Here is a 25,142-nt window from a genome sequence, read left to right as displayed (position 1 = left end):
TGTCCAACACCCATCTAAGCTTCTTTCAGTCTGGGTGTCACAGTGGTGACAACCATTCTGACCTTCACTCTGGCACCACTTCTGAGCTGTTCTCTGTGTATTAACAGTGGTTTCTGATACAGAATCAAATGCTAATGATCTCACTTAGAGTGTGCCAGTACCACCTAACTCTACCAGAAATATGCCCAAAGTTACAGGCTCTGACTGCAGATCCCAGTGATCCTACTGAGTGATTTTGAGTGTCAGCTTGAGTTCCCACCATATCTTCAGACTACAAGTCTGTAGGCACATCTCTGGGCATGGCTGGAATATGTCCTCCAAAGGATGCTGAGATTCAAGTATCAGGTAGGCACTTGGTCTCAGACTGTCCACAAGATGGCTACACAGATAGCAGGTGCATAAGGTACAGCATGGGCCATATTTATGGCACCTCCTATATCTATTTTTCACAGTCCTCTGAAACTGCCTAGTCCAAAGGAAGACCCATCAGTGTTCATCTCAAAGTGTTTAGTTAGCTCTAAGTCTCAGTTTATTTTAGCTCTTCATCTGCAAATCTGCTACAGCACACCACATAAAACACCTTTATTCCTTTGCAGCTTTTTTCCCTAGGCTGACCTCGAGATGTGTAGATAGGGGAAACAGTGGCAGAGGAACAACGCTGCGCTTATCCGCTTCCTGCTGCTGACAGGCCTGCATGGCTTTACCTAAGGCTTGACCCCTATCTCTCCTGCACAGCTGCCCCAGCAGATGCTGTGCCCATCGTGGAGATGTGCTACTCATCAAGATAAAAGGAGTAAGAATCTATCTCAAAGCACTTAGGTATGATTAAATAAAGGAGGCCATTTCCTGTGCTGCTAATCTGGTGCCTTTCAAAATCACTAACTTCACATTTTTTTTTAAAGTTACCATCTTTTAATTCTCCTGGGTCTCCTCTATAGTTCTCCTCCTCCTTCCTGGGAAGGGGTGATCCACTTCATGATACGACAGTGGCTCACAGGGCTGATTAAACTGAACTCTGTGCAACACAAACAGCAATTTTTCATGTACAAAATGAAAGAATTGTACTGCTCTCTCTTTTGAGTTTTGTCTGGGTCAGGATACCCAATTAACCTGCAGGCTCTTGTACTGGCAGCTACCTGCTCTTCACTTTGAAATCAAGTCACTCTCTGTTTTGGGAGCTCTGCTGCTCTGGAAGTCTTCCTGTCCTTTAATATGACAGAACAAAGCTGAAGTATCTACTATGAAAAAGTGAAAAAAACAGACTCATTCAATATGGCCTCTTACTTTTTGTTTGAGTATTACAGTCTAAAGTTCAATAAGATCTTAACTGCTTGGCCACTAAGACACAAGGTATTTTAGGATTCTAATATCTGATGAGTATGTATGAAGTCAAGTAAATCTCTAGGTTGTATCTTCCCACACACAAGAAACCTCCATACATGTTTGGGGGGGGGGGGTTTGTGTGTGCCATTCACAGAAACTCAATCAGATTACAGACCTCACTGGGCTTTCTTCATCAGATAACAGATGTGACATACAATTTCCCATGGAAAGCTCTAATGTTTGGTAGTCCTTTTTTCTTTTTTAATAAAACATCTCAGAATTTGCGTCTTTATCAACATGTGAGCATGTGAGGGTGAAGCAGTGATTATGACTAAGCTGACTGTCATCTGCAATACCATACCAAATGTAAGGAAGGACTGCACAGGCAGCACAGCCTGATCTGTTCTACGCATAATACAACCCCAAAGCTACAACCATGGGGCCTGACACTTGAAGTGCAACAGACGTCTGACTGCAGTGAAGGCATCCCTTGCCCTTGCTTTGGAGTGCTGATTTGTGAATGTGTCTGCTGAGCAAAGACATAGGCAAAAAAAAGGTTGACTATCTGACAAAGTGTCAGATGCAGGGAGCATGTGCTGCACAGAGCACAATCCGTATCTCCATCTCAGCGTTGATGGGAATGTGACTGCCATAACTTGTTCAGAGCCCATCTTTACTGCGCTCTACCTAGGGTCACCACTAGTATGTGGGTAGTCAAAATCTACAGAAACCATATGCAACTGATTTCTCTGCTGCGAAGTTTAGCACAGAACACAGTTATTTACTAAGCCTGACTTTCCCTTATGCCATGAACAGCCTTTTACATTTGTGCAAAAAGGTGATAAACCACCACCGAGTCAACATGGCAATAAAAGGTGCAAGAAAATGGAGATTGAGATTGCTGGCTCACAGAGATCTATGTTTTTCAATATGATTTTCTTTTCTATAAATACAGACTTTTAGTCAGAGCTAATTAATGATTTGAAGCTGGAGATTTGGGAAACAATGGAACAGCAAAACCAGTGTTCTTTTCCTCAGTCAGAGTCTACTCAGTGTGATTTCAAAATACATGCACTGCTTTGGAGTGGACATTTTTGCCCCAACTTTTAAATTCGCACATGTGACACAGATTGTAAGGCTATGCTGTACCTTAAAATGCACTTGTATGTGCGAGAATGTCCTGCACTGGTTCCATGGAGGCTGATTGCTAAATCTCCCAGGAACCTTAGCTTTTCTGCAGCCCAGAGCTTCTCATCATTAGAATTCCCCAGGTTTCCCTCCTTCCTTGACAGCCATCTGTCCTGTCCACACTCCAGCTGCAGTCAGACATCCCTCACCACTTTCACCTGATCTTTTGACTCTACACACCTGAAACAATTCTCACTCAATCTATCAAGCGATATACATTTAGACAATCAGGAAAGCTCTTCCAAAAGCTATGAACAAATTGCCCAGTTTAAAATCACCACTTCCTTTCCATGATATCCCAGGCAGTGTTAAAATGGAGGGGAAGATTAATTTGAGGAAGAAAATTCCAGTGCATTTCAATACCACAGTGCATCCTGATAGAATAGTGTTTGTAAAAGTTTGTACTTCTCTGACAGTTGTTCTTCTGATGCTTGATGCTTGCTGTTGGGGTATTCTCATGGAATCATAAAATCATTAAGGTTGGAAAAGACCTCCAAGATCATAGAGTCTAACCTTTGACCAAACACCATCACTTCAACTAAACTATAGCACTAAGTACCACGTCCAGTCATTTCTTGAACACTTCCAGAGATTCCATCACATCCCTGGGAAGTTTGTTCCAATACTTAACCGCTGATTTGGTGGGCAAAGTTAGGCAGATCAAAGTTTAACATGCAAAGGAAGGCGGTGTCTACGCAGAAGGGCATTGCAGAAAGGGAGAACAGCACAAGGAGTGCTCACGTGGCCATCATGGAGTGTTGCAGACTGTCACTGAATAGTGGTGGGATGTGAGACTGGGAGAAGCAGCTGCTGTGCTTGGAGTCTACCTTGTCTCAAAGCCTAAGGACCTCATAACATGTCTTTTATTTTTTTCCCCTTCATGTTTCCACCTTTATTTTCCATACTGAAATACATGCTAGATTATTTTCAGTATTTTGCCCACAAAACCTTTGGGAAAAAACCCCCACCAAACATCTTTTTTGACGCAATCCTCTTTAAACCCTTCCAAACAGCAGTCTTTGGTTAGTTTATAGCTCAGTTAGGTTAGAACGAGCTGTTCTATATCAGCAAGAAATCTGTTACAGGACAGATGCCAGCATGATTACAAGAGATGAGTAAACCTCAAAAGGCTTAAGATCTGGTTGGGTTTCCATGAAGCTGAACCTCTGGGGATCATTTCTTCCTGCTGGAGAATCTGGTTTTGGAAACAACAAGAACAGGGAGTATTGTTTTTAATGTTCTTTTCTGCTCCTGGTTTTAGGCCAAATTTGAGAGTGCAGAGGTGTTCAATTACTTTAATGAACAAATAAAACAGTTCTTCAGCCTAGAAATAGATTTGCTTGTAGTTTGTTTTCCATACGCAATTCTTATTTTATCTTTGAATAAGGTGGCCTACCTGCAGAAGTCTGTTGCATCATACATGTATCAGAGCTTGCCAAATTGAGAAAATCTGACTCCTTATACTAGTTTGGTCACTGCCCCAGCAGCCACAGAAGCACACTTTCTATTCATTATTTTTTTTGCTCTCCATTAATATTTTTTTGCTTTTTTCACTAAAGGAAGTGTCTGTTCTTAATTCCTGTTAGACTGCCATCAACTTCTGTGGAGCAACTCCAGATTTACACTGGTTGTCATTAAGTGTTGTTACATCACCAAGTTCATAGCAATAACTTAATTGAAATTAGTTTTGCTGATATTACTCATTTTTTTTCTAGTCAAGTAAAACAAATTGTAAAGGAAATTTCTTTGCTGGTCAGCCTGGAGAGCCTGCATCTGCCTCTCAGATTTTTCCCCTCTTATGGGGAAAAATCACCTTTCTTGTGCCCAGTCTTCCCTCATCAGTCCCTCTCACACACATTGTTTTGTAGTAACGGGGTCAGTAGGAAACATAGAGTTCAGCACTATAGAAGTGGAAACAGAAAGCAGCCATGGGCAATTAACCAGGGCTGTGACTGCTTATGTTTGGTTCCTGCTTCCATTTCTGTTTCCATGGAAATGGACATCCGATCATTGGAAATAAAGTAAATTTTCTACTTCTCCTCACCTTCATATCAGCCGAACTATACAATCCAAATAAATCTAAACTTACCTAATTAAATGTGAATTTAGAAATCTTTTCATTTCATTGAAATAAATTGACAAAAGCAGCATTGCTTTTGAAATACTCAGATGCTGTTGGCTGTCCTTTGGGAAAGGAGTAGGTAAGTTTGCCCACCCCTTTTTGCTTTGTAAGGTATGGAATCATGCAAACATCCATCTTACCCCTTGCTCTGTGCTCCTGCCTGCCCATTAATATTGTTGTGCTGAACAGTACTCATCACTTGCCCATTAGGGGTCATTTAAGCATAAATGACCCCCCTTACAGAGACTGTGTGGGTTAAAGACCTCTTCTTTGTCTGGCTGCTAAAGCTTTGAGGTTCATTTGTATTGCAGAGCAGCTGCATAAAAAAGGTTCAAGCCCACCTTTAAAGGTCATATGGTCTCAGAGGAGGAGCTTTGACCTAGAAGGGTTTCCCAGGTGAAAAGCTCAGGGTTTGGGAACAAAGAAAAAAAGTGAGTTTTAAGCTTTCACATTCCTGCGAACGACTCAGAAAGATAAGACCTGTGTCTTTTGTAAACAAACATATTGGAGACTGAGCACTTCATTTCTCCTCTAGAGGTGAAGATGATCTGCAAATCTGCCGCACCTGTAAAGGAGTACAACAATTTTCAATTTGGCTTCTGACAGGACAGATCTGTCCTACAAAATCTTGAGTGCCGGCTTCAACAGAAATGTCCTATGTCACAAGTCCATATTCTTCCAGAAGAAGCAACTGCCTTTACTGGTCAGACAATGAAGGCACAGCTTGGAACAACCAGTCATCTACCAGTGTGTATTACCCACCATAAGATGCTTCATGCTTTTTTTCTCAAAGAAGCTCTCTAATTCTGTTAAACCCAATGAACTAATGAAAACTTCCTGCCAAAATAGTACTAAATAACAACTCTGCTTGAATTGGCATCACACTTTGCAATATGCAGTGATTGAAAGTATAAATACCATTACTGTATTAATGCAAACTCAATGCCAAAAAATGGCTGGTTTTCTAATGAGGTTCATTTTACAGCAGGAAGAGGGCTTTTCCAGCACCTACCAAAGTGTTAATTTCTGAAGTCCAGTAACAAGAACAATAAGAAAGCAAGCAATCAAAGTGGATCTATATAGGATGGTAGATTTAAACAGTTTAATTACTGTAGCTGTAGCTGGTTATTGCTAATGCATGGATCACAAAAGCGTCACTCCTGCAGAAATCAGTCATGCGAGGGAGATCAGGAATTACAGATACTTCACCAATGTGAGGGATTTGGTCTGGTCCTTTAAAGTGATTTCCTCCAGTGACAAAATCCTCATGCCTGATACGAATGCATAGTAAGTGACAAATTTACTTTAAAAAAAAGCAGCCTGTAACCTAACTGTAGTGAGTCCCAAAATATACTTTTTTAAAATGGCTCGTATCAAACTGTTCAGTCATGATGTAGATTTTTTTTTAATTTAAATCCACCTCTGTCAGATGGATAAAGTATAGAAGCAGCTTTGTCAGATGCTAGCATGTCTTGGGGAAGTGGAGAAAACCCGATAAGGGGTACCTAAATGTGGTCAATGGTATAAGGTTCAATTTTTCCTCTCTAACCAGAAGGCAAGCTTCAAACTCTTTTTCTGCTATAATCCAAATCATTATGGTTGCCATCATGAACATGAACACAATCTCCTAGACTGAGCTATCTGTATGAGTTTCTTTCCCCCAAAGGCATTGCACATGCATTTAAAACATAAAACAAACACACAGGCCATTAAAACTGGTATGATCATCCACAAAACAACATGGATTGGGATCTAACTTCACAGCACTGGAGTCACTCATAAAGCACTGGAAAATTAAGAGCATTACAGAGTGTATGGAAAAGCCTATTAAGTATTAGTTTAATTTGCACAGAAAGGCAGGGAGCAAGGTGCAAAATATTTAAGGGCAGATTAAAAGAAAAAAATAGCTGGAATTGTGGGTTGAGGTTTAGTTCACAGTAGAAGGTTTTCACTGACAGGACTTCCTAGGAGTGAAGTAGTACATGCTGATGAATAACCAGGTACAAGCCATATTTATTCAACAACTCTCATAAAGCTATGCAAGACAAACCATGTTTTTCTGACAAAATGGATCTCTACTTTAAGTTTTTCTTCAATAGTTTAAAGAAATGATAATACCCTCAATCGCTGTTACGCTCAAGCCCGAGTTTCAGATCTTGTCTAATTGTCATTTTGTAGATTAGATCCCCAGAGACCCTTCTGCTATTGGTTTTGTTCATATCCTAGGAGACTGTTTTTCAAGTAATAAGAAAGATTTAAAGTGGATGTCTCTTAAAGGATAATAAATACCTGTGGAAGAACGAGGAAATACATTAAAGCTGAATCACTGTTGTGTCACACCAATTTTCCCCTTTTACTCCCGAGATTCCTCTGAAATCAATGAAGTTACAGTTACTTAAAGCTGTAGGACTACATGAGTGAACCAGGTACATCACGCTGCAATAAATGACTAGAACTTGCTGGCAGACTTGCTTGGAATCAAATATGTCCCCTTAAATTTCACACTATTTTCACAATCTTGTAGCAGCAAAGCAAAACAAGAAGTTCACTGTGCAGTCAAAACAAAATCTTTTTTCTCTGGTCTAAGCATTTAGCCAATACAGTATCACAGAAACATTGATTTCTGTTCCCAGCCTAAGAATCCTCCTGATAGTTTCCTACAGAACCAAAGACCCAACACAATCTCTTCTTTTATGGCTAAGAAAATGCTAGGAGAATCGTTATCCCTGGGAAAGATTTCTCTGATGGACGAGGAAGGACTGTTCATTAGTGTCATGAATGATGCTGCCTCTTTTTTATGCAACTTGCATTCACTGATGCTGGCACTGTCAGAGCCTCCAACTGTGTGCACAATTCAGTTCATCGAACAAGGCAGCATCCTTTCCAGATACACTCAACGTGCGGTATTATGGCTGGGAAATCCATTCCACAGAGGAGAAACATGAATTATTTCAATTCGCAAAAAAAAAAAAAAAAAAAAAAAAAGGCACAGCCTGTGCCTTCTTTTTCCATGCTATTAGAGAGATTATCAGGAAAAAATAAACACAGGAGTTGCTCAAGGTCCCACACAAACAAAAACAAGGACTGCAGGCTACTCCATACACAGTGCTGAGCCATTGCTCTTGTTTACTTGTAAGACATAAAATAACACATTTTTCAATTATTATTTTTTAATAATTATTCAGAGCTGACAGAGCAATTTTGCAAAATCTTAAGCATGAAAATCAGCCCCAAATCTTCACAGTTTTAAGTACGCTGTTTTCAGCTCCACCAGTTCAGCCATTTCCTTTTGGTGTATTTAGTGGCAGTGACACGTCAATTTGTCTGCAGGGAATGGCTGTCTATCACTGATGCTGAACGTAGGTAGAGGCCAGTCCCACGCTCCTGAGTCACCTGCAGAGCTCAAGGTGCATGAACAAATTACATCTGGTCCCTAAGCATCAAGGACCAGATCCAAAAAAACCAAGCTACAACACGTGTCTCTGTATGTGCCTTGGTGCTTGCCATACGAGAGAGCCTGGAGCTAACGGCAGGGAAGCAGATACATCTACTCTGAGAAGCAGAGAGCCCTGCAGAGATAATAGCTCACATCCCAGAAGCTGGGTAGGTGCTTTACATCAGTAATACTGACACAGGGCAAAAAGCCCAGTTTTCTCCTTAGGGATGAGATGGTACCCTCCCTGCATGGTGCCTGGTTCCCATTTGGCCAGGAATCCGCTGTTCAGGACAGGCAGGGCTTGGCAACGACCTGGTTTCTGTACCCACTTCACCCTCACCTACTCCAGAAGACAGGGAGAATATGCAGCTGGGGCATAGAATTTCTGAGATAGCAGCATTTGGCCCTGATCCACAGAGCTCCATGCCTTCACTTTCAAAGTGTTGGACTGAACAAGGAGCCATCATAGGTTCCCTCTAGGAAAACTCTGAGGATGTGGGATAGGAGTACAGCTGAAATCCCTCTCCTCTCCAGAGCTAAGTTATTTTACTCTGTGTATTTTCTTATTTTGGATGCCTCTTCCAGAAGGATGTCTCTTTCCTGCAGAAGTGAGCAGTGTCACAGAGGGTGCTCAGAAAAACAACCTGTATCACTGAAATCCTACACCTTTTGCAAAAATTGAATAGTCCCACCCAAAGTGCTTTGTCCCCTCTTCTGCCTGACAAGATTTGCTTCTGTGTGTGGAGAGCTCTCAGACCCTCTGTCAGAAAGGCATTCAAGGTGGAAAAACCACTCTTCCCTTCTCTTCTTTACAAAGCAGTCATGCTTCATAGGAAATATATATATAAATATTTGTTAGATAAAATAGACAAAACATTTTAAGAAAGAAAAAACCTTTGGCCTAATGGCCAAAGAAGGATCAGATCTGGCAGAGCACAGCAGGCAGATACAAAGTGTCCTTGTGAGACTGAGCCCTGCAACAAGATAAGTGGATGAACACACTGTTCATGGTTTCTAATCCGACTTAAATGTCAGATAAGTACCCTGCTGCACAGCCTGGTCAAGGGAGAAGCACTGGTTAGGCATGCTCCAAAATGGCATTAGATGCCCTAGGAACTTTAATGGCAAAGTCTGAAGGACTTGCATGGTCCCAGTGCCTGTAAGACCAGACAGGATCCGAACATGACTTTCAGGGAGCTTAACACACGGGTCCCTAATTTCATTCCAGTTAGGTTTATCATGCCTAATTTCCCTTCTTTGTCTGGTGAATAATGGTGCTACACCTGGGACGAAGACTTTACAAGGAGGCACACTCCCCAGCCTTTTCTCACAGGGAGTCTTACTGAAATGAGGAGGAATCTCTGATAAACCACTTGAGAACCACCTGATAAAGACTTCTTTGGGTCCTTTGAGACAGCCGCCAGCTTTAAAAAACAAACAAACAATCCAATGAAAATGCACGGCACCAACAAAGTGGACTGGAATGTGGAGCATTCATTTTTCCATTATCAGCCATCAAGGTAAAGGGAAGGACGGGAATAAATTATGTGCCTGAAATACTTGTATGGAAACTTTTCCAAGCTAGATAAAAATGCAGTTATTTATTACTTCAGGAAATACTCTAACATCAAGCAGTGACCCCTGGCTGGTGTCAATGCTTCCACAAAAGGATTGCCATTCAGAAAGCTTTATGATTACCACATAAAGTTTAATCAGTGCATTAAAAATAAATTAAAGATTTGCTAATTGTAATGTAATTAGCTTAATATAATTACATTGCTCAGTGACTGAGAATTTTATTGTTATTGTGAGATCTTTTCTCATTTGGGGGGCTTGAAGTTAAGCGGCACAGTATTGACAACCGTTTCTTCCCTTAATATTCAGCTTCAGGAATGGGCTGAAATTTTTACCTGAATCTTGCAATTTATCACAATCAGTATCATCACAAATTACAGAAAACATCCAGTAACATGATAACTTCTAAATGAAGTGTCTGTAACCAGGGCAGTAGCAGCCTCGGCTGTTAATTTGTCATATTTCATAGCCAGCCTGACACCCTGTCCAATTTGCTTGTAAGCTTTATCACAAAGACAGCTATGAGAGCTGCCTCTGACTCTGAGCAGGATGGGGGAGATGGACAGAAATTTAGCAGCAGCAGCTTGGCTCTTCAGGTTCCCTGTTTTTGCGTACAATCCGGATGCAAAATAAACACCCCCGTGTCCTGATCGTGTTTATTTTCTCTGTTAAAATCTCTCGCTTCTTTTCTCCCCTCCCCCTTTCCTCATTAAGACAACCAAATCTTTTCTTTAAGACTCCCTACTGACCATAATTTGATGGTTAACATAATTTATTAGCAGTTAGAGGAGTTGTAAGAAATAAGAGGGATAACTGTGCTCAGGGAGCATCTTTACCTATCTTACACATGCTCTCAATTTCAATCCAAGGCATGTCATCCTCTCAAAATGACCTGCAAGTTTTTCCCTTTGGGCAGAAGTTGTGTAGCACTGTAAAAATGGCCATGAATATTCCTTCAGGATATTGGTCGCTCTTCTGTTATCTTCCAGATGCTCTGAGGCCCTCAATCAATTTGCATTGACTTAAGCAACATCATTCAATACATATTATCAATCTGATCTGAAGGGAATTGTGTGAAGAGCAGGTCTTCTTTTCTGTTCCTGACGTGCCAAACACAACAACAACACAAGATGCTACAAAACCCAAAAAATGGTTTCTAATATACCAACAGGTGTTAAAAGATGCCTGGACTTACAATATATAAGAAACCACATTTTCATTTGCCTAACACTTTAAAATCAGGTTGGCCAACTTGGAGTGCAGAGCAAATGTTAGCTTGGATGGACTTCGTTGATAGTATTGGATCCAGGAACATTTTTTTTAAGATCCTGGTCTGAGTGTCTGCAACACCGACCACTTTGTATGATATCAAGATACAACCAGTACCAGCCTGACATCCTTGGGTTTTTCTGCATAATGAAAAATAAGCTTCTCCTTGAGGCAGGAGAGAATATTCTCCCTTCTACACTTGCTCCATCAGGTGAGCCCAAATACCTGCCCTTCTCATCCTGTTGATGGCTGCCCAGCTGTATTGGTGGGCCGTGGACTGCACCAGAATATCTAGAAGACAGGCAGAAGAGCTCATCTCTCAGGCCTCCAAGTGCTTTTGCAGATCTGTCCCCTATTACACCAGCAACTAAGAGAGAATGAGTAGGAAATTAGCAGAGAGCATTCCAGTCTTTACAGCTGAGCCTCCAGAGGGGCTATAAAACCTCTCATGCTGTTGGGGAGTCAAGGATAAACAGAGAGCTCGTGGTGCCTGCTGTTAAAAGGAGGAATTTGAGAATGGGGACTGTCCAAGCACACAGAGGCTAAAAGAAAATAGAAGAATGACAGGGCAGAGAAGAATGAAATAAGGTAGGAAATGGTCAAGAAAAGCCACAACTGTAGAAATAGCAGAAAGAAGATAAAAATTTAGACAAATTTCAAGTTTGAAGGAGCTTATTTGAACCAAGTGACCATATGTCAGTCTCCTGAGGTTTTGCCTTTCATGTTGGAACTCCAAGCCCACTGATTCTGTAGGATGCAGTCTTCAGCACATGGCTACCACTGTGAGTGAGTCATTTGGTATGGTTCCTGTGGCAAGAATCCCAAATGTGTCAGGCCTGGACTAAAAAGCAAGATGGAGAACGAATACACCTGAAGGCACATTTGGCACTTTAATTCTGAGCAGATATCACTTCTAATTATAGCCAGCCTTATGCCAGCTTACTACCGTTCAAGCGCTTGTGGGTTTGCACACTGAGTGCCAGATTCAATCCATTCAAGGTAAAGCGCAAGAGAACCAATTGCATTTTGCATGCCTTCTACCTGAATGATTTGCTTTGTTGTTCCCAATTTGCAGTTTGACTCGAAGATTTGCACCCCTCTGGTTAGTTCTGGTTGGCTTCTCTGCAGCCACAGGGGCATATTTTTCAGCTGAATGAAGCCCAGCTGGCAGGCTCAATTTGCCCCACCAATGAGTCATATCTTTCTCTAATTTCACCTGCATGAGAGAATTGCAGCTTCCTCTCCTAATTCCTCGAGTTCAAAATTCTTCCTGAAAAAAGAAGGTTCAAGCCCACCCTGGCACATGGAGCTGTAACTCTGCTTGCCCAGAAGTCAGTGGAAAAGCTGAAGAGACAGCCACCAGTGAATGTTACTTAAATAGTAAGCTTAGTTAGGGGAAGTCTTTCCCAGTCTGATCCTGTATCAGATTTTGATATTATATGGTGCCTAGTGCGTCACAAGGACCAATGCTGAGCACCCCACAAGGACACATTGTTTTCCAGCATGATTTAAGGCTTGGAGCAGAGGTTTAATACAATCATGCATCAGTTTTCTTTCCAAACAGCACTGTGAAACACAGAACAGAAGGAGGATTGCCTCTTCACCCCATAAATCCACTTAAGCTTGGATTACGAGCCATATTCACCCAATTTTTGCTGGGAGCTTAAGGCAGCACCATGCTTCTGTTGCTCTGAGGGATGCTGGGAAGCTGGGGTGGGATTCGGGAGGCTCCAAACTTCCACAAGTGCAACAGCCACGTTCTTTGATGTGCGGGGGGTCAAACAGCGTAAGTGTGAGATCAGCCACGCTCTAGGTCTATGTATGAAAATGGATGAGGTGTACACAGAGCAGGCAGAAGGGCTTGTTTTAATAACTAGTAGTTTTCAGAGCATGTGTTTTTTAGCAGCTCTGCCACATTGAGTTGACAAAGAAATAAAAGGGAACACTTCCCCACACACGAATCTATATTGATCCAAATATGGATCTTGTTTCAGTTTAGAGAACAACTAGCACTGATGCTGTCAAACAGACCCATCTGGAATTATTTCAGAAGCTCCATTTTCCACCCCTATGCACACACAGAGAGAGAGAAATAGAGAAAGGAGATAAAAGAAAGGGAAGAGGAGAAAACAGAAAGAGGAAAAGAAAAAGAAAAGGAAAGGAAAAGGAAAAGGAAAATAAAAGGAAAAAGAAATAGAGCATGGCCAGTGGCAGGCTGTGTGAAACCTCTGCACACATCACCTGCTCCGAGCACTGTCCTTCCCTTACTCATCCCTAATGAGCTGGTTCAGTTGTGCAAGGTAGTTCCTAATTACCTCTCTCCCGGTTTCTTTCTTTCTCCCTTGAGAATGGCCTTTCCAAGAACTTACTTCACATGCACACACCTGGTCCTGTGAGATAGGGAGCCTCACCATGGATACCAGCCCCCCATTCCCAGCCCAACCCACACTCCTAGGATTCGATCAGCTGTCTCCAGGATGCTGTAAACTCCAGATGTGCCTCACCTAGCCTGAAGACACCGCGTGCAAACACTGTTCACAACTATTATTTTGCACTCATACACACACACAAGCACTGACTATGCAGATCAAGCTCTGAGAAATGAAATAAAGCAAAATGGTAATCTTAATCTTCCCTTTAATATCCTATCCCGTGCCAGATAAGAGCAGCTGTGCTCACACAATGTGTCCAACTGGACATGATAAATAGCCTGGGAGAAAAGAAAAATACACACAGACACACAAATATATATGTGCCTACACACATGCTCTAAGGAATTTAAAATATGTTTGTTCACAGAAGTGGTGGCCTCCAGCTCACAGCTTCCTCGATTAAGAAAAGGGTTTATTAGCAATAAAAATGGCCTGCCAGGGTTGGAATTGTACACAAAATCCTAGAGTAAATATCTGCACGGGTAGCCTGAAGGGTTAACCTTACCAATGCACAAATACTGACTGGCTCTCCTCCTGTTACAGTGTAAATGCTGATTGGAAGGAAGAGATCATTCTAGGTCAGTATGTCCTTTACATTGTGAATAGCTTGACTGGCTAAAAAACACCTCTGCCTATGGTACCAACAATTTATTATATATTCCTGGGCATCACATGCAATTTTTTATTTATACATGTATACTTGGTTGGTTTGCTTTTAAGGAGGCGAAGCAGGACAATCTGGGTCAAGAAACATGCTTAAGCCAGAGGATGCCAAAGGCTCCACTGTCCTAGTCTTAACCTATGGTGAAGAATAACATCCTGGTTGCTGCTCCCTGTGCTGCTGTCAGGACTTTACACTGCAGCCAAGCATCACCAAGAGCAGACTGCGGGTCAGCACAGCTGACTTCTTAGGATTCAAAGGATGCATGCATGGCTACCCACTCATGCTGCAAAGTAATCCCAGCTGATTTGAGGAATTTTTGTTAATTGACATAATTGTGAAACTAACAGATTTCGAGTTTCTTCCCTGAGCGGTCACTCCTCTGCAGCCTGCTGCTGAGGGAGCCATGCCCCAGAGCAGCCTGCCTCCTGCCTCCACCACGCTGCATTTCACACCGATGAGGTAATTCCACTGCAGATGAGGTAACCCTGCGAGTTGCCCACCAGCTAGAAGAGGTTACCATATGATTCCTCATGTAAACACGCAGCACAGTCCCCCTGGATGAGGGCTGACAGCTGCGCTCTGCCGATGCCGAGCTGGTGGCCAGCAGCGGCCCCGGGGAGTCCCTGGCCTGTGGGGCCTTCGCGCCTCAGCGAAAGCTGCCAGCGCCTGCCACGCGTGTGCCACACACCCTTCACAAACACGCATGGCAACGCTTGGCTTCCAACCAGCCTGACAGGGGACCCTGTCCTTCCGGCACCCCTGCAGCCAGGTTCACCATTCAGATGGCTCTCATCTTCCCACACCAGGGTTTCTAAACGCATGTGCCTTTTCACGCCCTGGTGAGGCAGTGCATCTCTTCGGAACGACTTCCTCCTGCGGCTGCAGGCGTTAGACCTGGGGGAAATCCCTCCTTCCCTTGCCCAGAGGGTGCAGGGGAGAGGAGGGGCAGGGGTGCTTCACGGCAGCAGGGTGGGGAGCTGCCCAGGCAATCCCCAATGGTTTGGTGTGCAAGAACTGCCATTTTGTGTGAGTGCACTTTGCACAGGTGCTGTTCCTAGAAAGTCCCCTAATTTGCAAGCAGCATGAAAAATTACTTTTGTGGTTAGGCAGTGTCGATGGCTGCAACCCTCTTCTACCTACAAGTGTAGGTATCAGAGGATCTGCAGGCCTCTGCTCACCCCGCAGGCAAAAAGCTTAAGCCAAAGCCCCCAAACCAAACACCTTGTCTTCAGAGTCTGGAATCATTGCCATTTACAGCCCTTTACTAGCCAAGGAACCCTACTAGCTCTTCTGTGTTAAGTGTTCCTAGTGCTGATTCCTATCTGGGCGCTGGGCAAAGCAGACACGTGTGATGAATGCATGAGGAGAAGGAGAAATTCACAAAAAAAAAGAGAGCTGGACACAGGCTTGTCAGCTCCCTAAGCTCAGAGCTCATCTGCACCCTGCTCACTGCCAGGAGTTCTCAGAGCCTCCTTGTGACTGACAGGGCAGCTGGGATCAAATCATACCACAGTTCCCAGTAACTACCTGTGTCTCCATGGACTCTACTTAACCACAAAAATTGTGTTTGAGAAGTTTGTTTTAACAAACTTCCTCTCAGCAGTGGCAGTCACCGATCTGGAAATCTGTTCTGGGCAGACCTTGACCCAAACTGCATGTGACAAGTGACCCAGAAGGACCCTGAGGACTAACATGTCATTAGATGCAAGAAGGCAGCTAGGATGAACATCTCCTGTTCCATTCCCAGGTTACAAACCTCAGGTCCCCTGGTCTGTCCAGTCTGGAGGAGGTCTAACCAAGCACTCCTGGTAAGTAAGGCATGCCTGTACCGAGCACCCAAAGGAAGCTGTTTCCCCTCTGCCCTGGGGGTCTGAGGATCAAGGAGCTCCCAGCAAGAGGGAAAGGCTTTCCATCACCCTCTGCTGAGTTTATTTTGCCAAAAATGGGAACTACTATGAGCAAGCCCTGGAGGAAGTTATGTCTCTCCTTCCCCTACCTCCCAGAGCAGCTGCTTACACAAGGAACAGGTCAAAACAAATGACTGTTAAAACTGGAGTATATGAAGGGACACAAATCCATTACTGTTGGAGCTGAGCTCATCTCACTTTGCAAGGGCTGAGGTCAGGACTCTTCCCTCTACTCTGAGCTCACAAAATGCCAGAGGGACAGACAGATCTCCTGAAGTCCACCCAAAAGGAATTCAAAAAAGCAAGGGAAAAAGTGGGGCCACATCATATTCCCATCCCTTCCAGCCTAGAGAGCCAGCAGGCTCTGCACCAGCAAACCTGCATCAGAGCCCCAAGGAACTGTGCAGCAGGACATGTGCTGGACTCCAGGCACTGCAGCTAGATTTTTAAAAGATGTGCCTAATTTTATGAGCTCTAGCAGTTGCTGTCACGCATAATGAGATACAGTTAATCATTTCTTCGCCTCATGCTGTAGCTGGATCATCTGTGCAGACTCTTTTGTAGGAAAAACCAAGGTGCATCAGGTTTTACATGTCCCTCTCTTGGACTGGGTGCTGGTCACGGTTCAGTGGAACACCAAGCCTGGCAGAGTCACAACTTCCCTCTGCTTCAGAGGGGTCTGTGAAAAGCAGATGGCAGGGGCCTAGGGCATGCCTGCCATGAAAGACCCCCCTTGTCTGCATGCCACTCACACCTTTCAGATGTGCGCTGGTTTAAAAGGCAACACATGGCCATGTCAAGGCAGTCTGAGTGGCTTGAGCTCTCCCAGACCTGTGTGTGAGCAGCTCAGGTAGGATTCACATCTCTGACCTCTGCCTGCAGTGTAAATGTTACCATCCAAGTTTGTCCTTGCCCCTCATAGTTTGGGAGACAAGCAGGCATCCTGTAGGCACAGCCATCTCAGAAATGGTTGCAGCTCAGGATGAATTGCCCTTAAAAGGTGCCATAAAGGGTCTCTAAGGTTGTTAGCTTGGACCCATCCCCAAAAGAAAACATGTGTTTGGTCAGACCAGGTCCACCCTTTGAACCTGCTCAGCAGCCAGGCTGGTACCCCCAGCACTGCCCATGTGGAACAGGTCCTCAGCCCCAGAGCACAGATCACAAACCTCTGCTGCCCTGCCTCAGGATGCAACTTCCCCTCTGAAGGCCTGAATACAGGTACTGTATGCCAGGTAGGGCATTAATTATGGCAGAAACTGATGGAGAACCAGCAGGAAAAGAGTTAAGAGAGCCAAGGCTTGCTGCTATCCAGGAACCCAGGCTACCTCACCTCCCAGGATAACCATCAGCCAGACCTTTCTCAAGCCTTTTTTGGCAGGCTTCGTTGTCAGAAAACCACCTGTTACTTGGGAGAGATTCAAATGCATAATGAATTAAAAAAGCATATTGTGTGTTACTATCTAGCCCCTAGACAGATGTGTTATTTAAGTGTGGTTATGATCTGTGCTGTTAATTTTAAACAACATATGATCAAAGATCATGTCTGGCTTTGTGCTTTGTTTCCTTTCAGGTTCTGGCTTGTGTGTCCATGCCAGACAGTTGTGGTTTCTGTCATATGGCAGGAAAAGCTTATTTTATATGCTGCCTAAATTTATATTTTATTGCACATTAAAGCAGCCCATTGGAATTAAGTTATCGCATTGTTTGTAATGGTAAGTGAATCGTGGCTGGGGAAAAGAGAGCACCACACAAAGGGATTTTTTAGAAACACCTACTCCCTACACTCATGACTTTCAGCCATTTTAAAGACAGCAGCAGAGTGAAGAGCAAGACTGAAATATATAAACCACATCACTGCTCCTGTGGGAAGGCTGGAAACTGTTGGAAATGGCAGTACTGCCAACCAATCAGTCCAGAAGCACCAGTCAGGCCCTTGGCAGACAGGGAGACATGCTTAACAGATCATGAGATTTTTAAAAAATAATACAGTTGGGGTTCTTTTATTTGCTTCTCAGCCTGAGCTTTCAAGCTTTGCTGCCCAGCTAGAATAGCTCGACATCTGCCCTGGACGAAAAGCTAAGTAAATAAACTGACCAAAATAAGGAAGAGCAGCCCTGTGTGATTGTTCAGCTCCAACTCAGAGGCAATGCATGTTTGAAGATGTCAGGTAAAGCAACAGGAGCTCTGGCACACTCAGAGTGGTAGAGGAATAAATCTCTTGGTGAATGCCTAACTACACAGCTTTCAAAAAAACGCACACAATTTAGGGCAGATGTAAAGAACAGCAAAAAAAGTCATTCTTGCTGATTCACTGTGCAGAACGGTGTTTCATCACCAGCATTTGAGGATACAGAGATAATATCAGTTCGGACTTTCCAGATAAATATATGAAGCGAGATTCATCATAAGAAAACTGAAAGTGAGAGTACTGGTTTAACATCAGTAAACAGGGAGCCAGACCCAGCCCTCATCTGCACCAAGCTAAATGCAACGCTGCTGCCATGGCAAGCACAGGGGCAGTGAGCAGCTGCTGCCAGTTGCTCACCTCAGAAATGTGTTGGGGTTCCAGCCCTCCTTTTGCTAACAGAAGGCAAGCAAAGCTTCTGCCAGGCTGCAGACAGCTGCCAGGCTTTGACCACCCTGCTGGGGAGGCAATAATCCTCTGACACACAAGTTACTCAGGTCCATTACAGGAATCAGTCATCTCTTCTGCCCAGGTGTGCTGGGAGTGCTGCTCTGACTAAAGGCCAGGGGTGCTCTGCCCCTGCTCTACTCAGGCCAGGGATTTCGGCACAGATTCCCTTCCCAGCCTTTTCATCTGCTAAGAAACTGATCTTTCTTTGTTGCAGGGTTTCAGCTCTGTCCTCTTCAGGTGCAAAGGAGGCTTCACGGTCCCCCAAAACCAATGTGCTCCCCATCCCACACAGATGTGTGACCAGGGCTAGCACTGGCTGCCACTATCCCTGTGAGAGGCAGGCCAGCCCTCGATCTCAGCTGTCCCAGAAACAAATAAAGGGAAAAAACATAGGCTGTATTGAGAGTGGCTCCAGACAGCCAGCCTTCAGCTGCAGTGCTACTACTCTCCAGCCACTTGGAAAAGACACCACCCATCCTCCCTGCTGAGGAAAAAACATTGCCCTAAAATCTTTCCATGGAGAGAACCCAGAGAAGAGCTATCTGTGACACACATCTGTGAAGGCTGCCCCACCTCTGGGAGCCAGGCTGAAATGCTATGTGAAGGCTCAGAGGTGAAGCAGTGAGCATGGGTTAAAGGGATTGCACTGTGCTGCTTTAACACAGAATAATCCTGCTCTGGGGCTGCTACTGTTGGAAGATCTGAAAACACCCTCATCCACACACACAGTACTGAACAGGAGAGTATAACGGGTAAGAAGGGATTCTTTGAGAGATGATACTAGAGCTGAGGAGAGGATTTTAAAGAGCACAAACTCATTTCATATGGCTGAGTGCTGGTGACACTAGGAGAAATTCAATGGATTATGTTGCACCAGAGGTCAGAATATAATTGTCCCTTCTGGCCTTTAAAATCCGTGAATGTATAGAGGAACCTTGAAATGACCAGATTCCTCAGGAATTTGATTCCTGGGGTTTATTTATTTATTTTCTTACCAGCTGCCAGACACAGCATGCTCCTAGACAACCATGGAGGTGGTAGCTATGGGGTGAGTATATCAGTAGTGCTAATCTCTTGTGGGGTTTTCTGGTAGAATACCTATCTGCCTCAGAGGAGACAAGGTTAAGGGATATAAGACAGTTTCATATTAAAATACTAAGAACCATAGTGCTATCTCAGAAATTAATAGATGTTAGGAAGAACTAAACAACTCAGTGCACAAGTATTCTCCTAGATTTTTTTTAAACAGAACTTTCCCAACCCCCATATTAAATAGCTCTCTGTTGTCCTTGCAAAGGGCCAAAGAGCTAAAGATAGCTCCACTAATTGCTGCTTCCCTTTGTCCCTTAGCTCTAGAGATTCCCAACTTCTATATTATTAATAATTTCAATTGTGCAAGACGCTTTTCACAGAATTAATTAGAATAAAATAATAATAACACAAAAATAAACAGTTATTAGTGTCTAGGTAGCACCATTTTTAGAGCAGGTACTTTGTGAATGACTATTAGCCAACACTTCTGCCTGCACATGCTCACGATGGGCAGCCTCATTCTGCAAACCAGGGACCCACCCTGTGACCTGCACTCCCACCAAGGAGCTGTACCTGGAATGTGCATTGCTGTCTCCTGAGACATGCACTAAAGAAAGGAGAGAAAAGTAAGTGAAGGGGAGCTGTTCCAGCTCTGAAACAGGAAGAGAAAGCCAAGAAAGTTTAAACTGACTTAGAGCCACTGTTGCCTTCTCCACAACCCTGGAGGTACAGGACCCAGTCTACTGTGAATCTAACTGATATCCACATGGGGAAGCAATGTGGAAACAGCTGACCTTCTGATACTAGGCAAAGACATTCAGCAGACCAATTTACCAGTGTCATTCATTTGCACCTTTCAACTTAATGATACCTTACAGGGAAGAAAAATTCAAATTAAAAATTGAAGCTATTAATATATCTTTGAAAATGGTAAAGGAACAAGATTAAGACCAATAGGAGGCCACTAATCTTGGCATACTTCTGATTTTGTACCCTTTAAATCACTGTAATACCTTGTTCACATTCCAACATAAATAGGATTTTTGTATGAGAGTGTTAGTGCTCCTGCTGCATCAAAAGCCATATTCTATTTTGCAAGTCCGAGGGCTGAGAATCCTCACTCCCAAAATAGACCTCCTCACCAGATGATAGTAACACAGCTGACAAAATAACATTGCATTGAAAAATACATCTGTAGAAAGTGAAATAGAAAAGCAGAAGAATTTTTCTTCTACACCTTTTGGAAAGGTTCAAGGGGCTTTCAGAATGTAAGTAGAATGCATTCTACAACTTTCTAGTGGAGATACTGTGTATTGCAAGGTAACCAAGTCCTCTTCCTTCTGCTACTTCTGCCTTCATGGTGACTACCGACAGGCAGACTCACATATATATGACAAGCGTCAGTGAAGGACGGCAGCAAGAGGGAACTACTCCCAACCATCTAACTGCATCTTTATATTTCTCTTCTCCCTGCCCTCCTTTATGTCTGTCTGCTTGTCTGTGTGAATGCCTGTTTCCCTGGAAGGGAGGAGGGGACCCAAGACCCAAACAAACCCTGAAGCAATCCCAAATTTCCTTGGTAGAGAGAAAAAAAAAACAACCAAAAAAACCCCAACAACAACAAAAAAAAACACCAACCAAACCTATTCTCCAGAGATCAAACCTTCAGTGAATCATTTTCCACTGCTCTGACATGTCAAATACTCCAGTGATTCACCAGTCATGGAGCCCTGATTCACCTGCAATAAAGAGGGCTGATTGCTTCCCAGAAGCACTGTGGTTTGCATCATTCTTTAAAGGCTCCACTTCTTCCACACAGCTCCTCACCTCCCTGCCACAAACCAAAGCTACAGCAGCAGCCAGGAGAGTGACAAGGAGCAAGAAGTCCAGACTACTGGTTTTAGATCAAGGGGCCAAGAGGGAAGACAGTCTTGGATAAATGAACAGTGAGAGGAGAAGTTAGGAGGGCCCACGGATCTTCCCTTGTTCCTGTTTAAGTGTGAAAATGGGAAGGACAGAATCGAAGGGACAGGAGAAGTTTGGTGTTTATTTGTGGCTCTCATTGGGTTCATCTCCCTGCCAGCACAAGACACAGTTTCTCCAAGAGGGAGCACCAGAAATAGAACTGACGTTACATCTAATGAGCTTTTTGGTGGCATATTCATTAAGCTTGTAGAAAGGGTAAAGAAATGCAGGAAGCTTAGACTTGGAAAGGTTCCAACTGGACCCCTTTGACTCATTAAAGGAGGGAGTAAAATGAACCATGCCCCAGGGCAATCGTAAAAGGATAAGCAGGAAAGCAGGAAAGGGTCAATTCATTAAGGACTGGGGGACCCCAGCGGTCCCTGGCTGGGCAGTGTGGGGACAGGGCCATGGGATGGCTGGGGCGTGGAGCCCAGCACCAGCGATGTCCACTCACCCTTGGCATGCTGGAGGAGCCACTGGTGCTTTGTTCTGGCTGAGCCCCCAAAGGCAGCAGTGAGGGGATCTCAGAATACCCTTGCTCCCCACAATTGCCATGAATTCCCCTCCACCACCACCGCCAGCTTTCCTGCCTCCACCTCTGGCTTGGACTGGCCTTCCTGACTGCCGAAGGGAGGGGGAAGGGGGGAAAAGTCACGCAGACCCTCCCAAGCCTTGCAGGGGGAGGGAGGGGGAGGCAAACTCAATTGAGCAGCTTTGCGGGGGGCCCCAGATTTTCTCAAACCAGTCACGCCAGCTGCAGCCCAGCCATGATGAGAAAGGAGAGGAGACAGTGCGGCAACGGCTCCTCCGACCCCGAGGGAGGAGAAGGAGGAGGCGGCCCAGGCTGCTAAACTGACACCAGGCAAAAGTTGGCCACGTTTTCCCCCAGCCACGGAGGAATAGCGCAGGCAAGTCAGATGTGACTGTGCTACAGGAGCCAGGAGAAAATAAAAACAAGTGACAGCTGACTCTTGAGGACTTTTGTAGGGGGTGAGGGGGGGGAGAGAGGGCGAGGAGGGAGAGAGAGACCTACAAATACTGGGGGAAGGGCAGAGCGCAGCCCAGGAGCCTTCTGCAGCAGCAGATGGAGAGGGAAGCTACCGCTGATTCCTGCAGAGTCAGGGAAGGAGAGAGACAGCATTGCACCGAGGTGATCACATGAATAGGGAATGAAGGAGCAGAACAAAGAAGGGGTTTTGGGGAGAGGGAGCGGGAACTCTTCGCAGGACCCCCAGAGCTGGGGGCATCCCGGCGCGATGCCCCGGGGTGTTACGGTGGGGGCAAACCTGCAGGGGAGCTTGGGCACAGCCACAGCAGCTGAGGCTGCTGGAGGACAGTGTGAGCAGAGGCGCGACAGAGGAGGCATTTGTGCAGTTACTACAGGGTGAAGCTCACTAAGACCCCAGAGAAGAGCTAATTCCTCAGATCAGGACCCAAGCACATGGTGGGAAGGAAAGTCTGAATTCCCTTGCTCTGAGCTCAGGGACTTCCTCTGACCTGCTGCAGGATGAACCGCGGAGGCTGTGAATAAGTGCTGCCTGTCTTTGCGCTGGTCCGGAGGTCCCCGATGTGCCGGCGATGATTGTTATGACAGTCATTCTCGATGTGATTGGCACCTCCCGGTTAGATCAAGGTCACTGTTAGAACACATCGTTTCATTAAAATGGCCGAGAGCCTGTCAATGACCACAGGCCATGGCTAATTAAGGGAGGACCCAACGTGCCCCCAGGAGTCAGTAATCAGGGCTGATGCCGAGCCACCCACCCTAAGGGGAGCCGGCAGAGCGATCCTGCCCCAGCGCCCGTGCGTGTAGGAACGATATACCCCCTGCCCCCGGCACGCCGGCCCACCCACCATTCTCACTGCTGCCACACCAGAGCAGTAGCATCACCTTCTGTCACACAGCTCACAGGAGGCACAGTACCATCCTGGGCACCTGCAGATGGCCCTTGTGTCCAGCTAGGTCATGGATCCTTAAAAGGGGAATAATGGATGACAACAGACTCCTTACAGTGCAATCATTTGAGGGACAAAGATGCATAAAGCAAGCTTTAGATATGAAGAAAATCCTTTTACAAAAATGTATAAATATGACCACAGTGTAATAATAACTAACTCCTGGGACAGTATGAGGTTGTCTCTGTGCAGAGCTTAGCAAACATGACAAGGTCTTCTTAGGAAAGCTCAGGATGGGAATGGGTTCACACCTCTAGGATAAATTTTCAGCTCAAACTCCAAGACGGGTGGGATGCAATATACTGACCAAAGAATTTTTTGGTGTCACACCATTTGGTGAAGCCATACATTTCCAGAGATTCTACACATAATTTGGATAGTACTTCCCCATGGTCATAGTTTGGCTAAACAGCTTACCAAAAAAAGTCAGTTTCTTCTCCAATTAAATACATATATTTCTTGAAAATTGAGGGAAACAGGTTTTTTTTTTTCCAAAGGCAGCTGTGTGTCTCAGTTCTATGTTACAGCACTGCCATCCAGATTTCTTCCTAAGGCTCTCTTATTTACTTTTCCCAGCACTGAATGATAGTTTCCTCATCATGGAAAAATGGGCCTCTAGGCTGCCTCCAGACTGCCACGAATATCATCCATTTACTTTTGCCATCAAGCCAGTGTCTCCAAGCCATACTGTCTTGTGTTTTCTTGCTGCCAAACTCCTCGCAGTTCAACACCACTTGTACCTTACAGTCAGGTTATGCTAATCTCAAGAGAGTGTGTGAGCCTCTTGCAATGCAGTTCCACACAAATTTGTTTGCTGTTGGGTTTTCCCCTATTTTGGCAAAATATTTCCACTTTGTGTCCAGCTCAGAATGAAAAGACATTTTGGAATTGCTGCGGTGTCCAGGTGTGCCTTCCTTGTTTTTTGTCTGTGGAGGCCCCGACCAACTTCCATCTAGAGATGAATCAGTTACTGAATTTGGCAACAAGCAGGTTATAGAATTGGACAGGGGGGAATGGCTTTAAACTGACAGAGGGCAGGTATAGATTAGATATTAGGAAAAAATTCTTCACTGTGAGGGTGGTGAAACACTGGACCAGGGTGTCCAGAGAAGCTGTGGATGCCCCATCCCTGGAAGTGCTCAAGGCCAGGTTGGATGGGGCCTTGAGCAGCCTGGTCTATTGGAATGCATCCCTGCTCTTGGCAGGGGCATTCAAACTAGGTGATCTTTAAAGTCCCTTCCAACACAAACCATTCTGTGATTCTATGTGAAGCCTATTCAGTGTGATTCTATGGCATCACACGTTCCTGGCCCACTGGATATGGGAAAGAAGTTTGACTTCCTAAACACCATCTGATACACCTTCAACGGGCTCCTGGTAGAGAAGGAGAGGGAAGCTCAATCCTCTGCCCCTGCTCCCAGTTTGTTCTCAGGCTAAACAAATGCATTTCAGCCTTTCCTGCAGTTTCTTCCAGCTACTGTAGTTTACAACTTATGTATTAGGCCCTACAACAAGATTTGTACAATATCCAGTCCAACTGGGGCCTGGTCTTATTGTTTGACACAAGGTTAATAATGACAAAAGATGTTTAATTTTGACTGTGATTGTGGGTGAGTGGCAAAACACAGCAGGGACTTG

The 25,142-nt window shown here is 44.6% G+C and overlaps 1 long non-coding RNA gene across 1 annotated transcript in view; it reads right to left on the bottom strand.

Annotated features, from left to right (window-relative positions):
• The window catches only part of LOC138105927 (uncharacterized), a 31,837-nt gene extending 8,638 nt beyond the window's left edge, over positions 1-23,199 (bottom strand). Inside the window, exon 1 of the long non-coding RNA XR_011148801.1 lies at positions 23,046-23,199. This is a non-coding gene — a long non-coding RNA (uncharacterized lncRNA). The remainder of the gene's footprint in view (positions 1-23,045) is intronic.
• Positions 23,200-25,142: the final 1,943 nt, after the last annotated feature.

The sequence above is a fragment of the Aphelocoma coerulescens genome, chromosome 2 (assembly GCF_041296385.1).
Source record: "Aphelocoma coerulescens isolate FSJ_1873_10779 chromosome 2, UR_Acoe_1.0, whole genome shotgun sequence".
Lineage (NCBI taxonomy): Eukaryota > Metazoa > Chordata > Aves > Passeriformes > Corvidae > Aphelocoma > Aphelocoma coerulescens.
The sequence above is the reverse complement of the archived record's forward strand: the minus strand, read 5'-3'. Positions and strand labels throughout refer to the sequence as shown.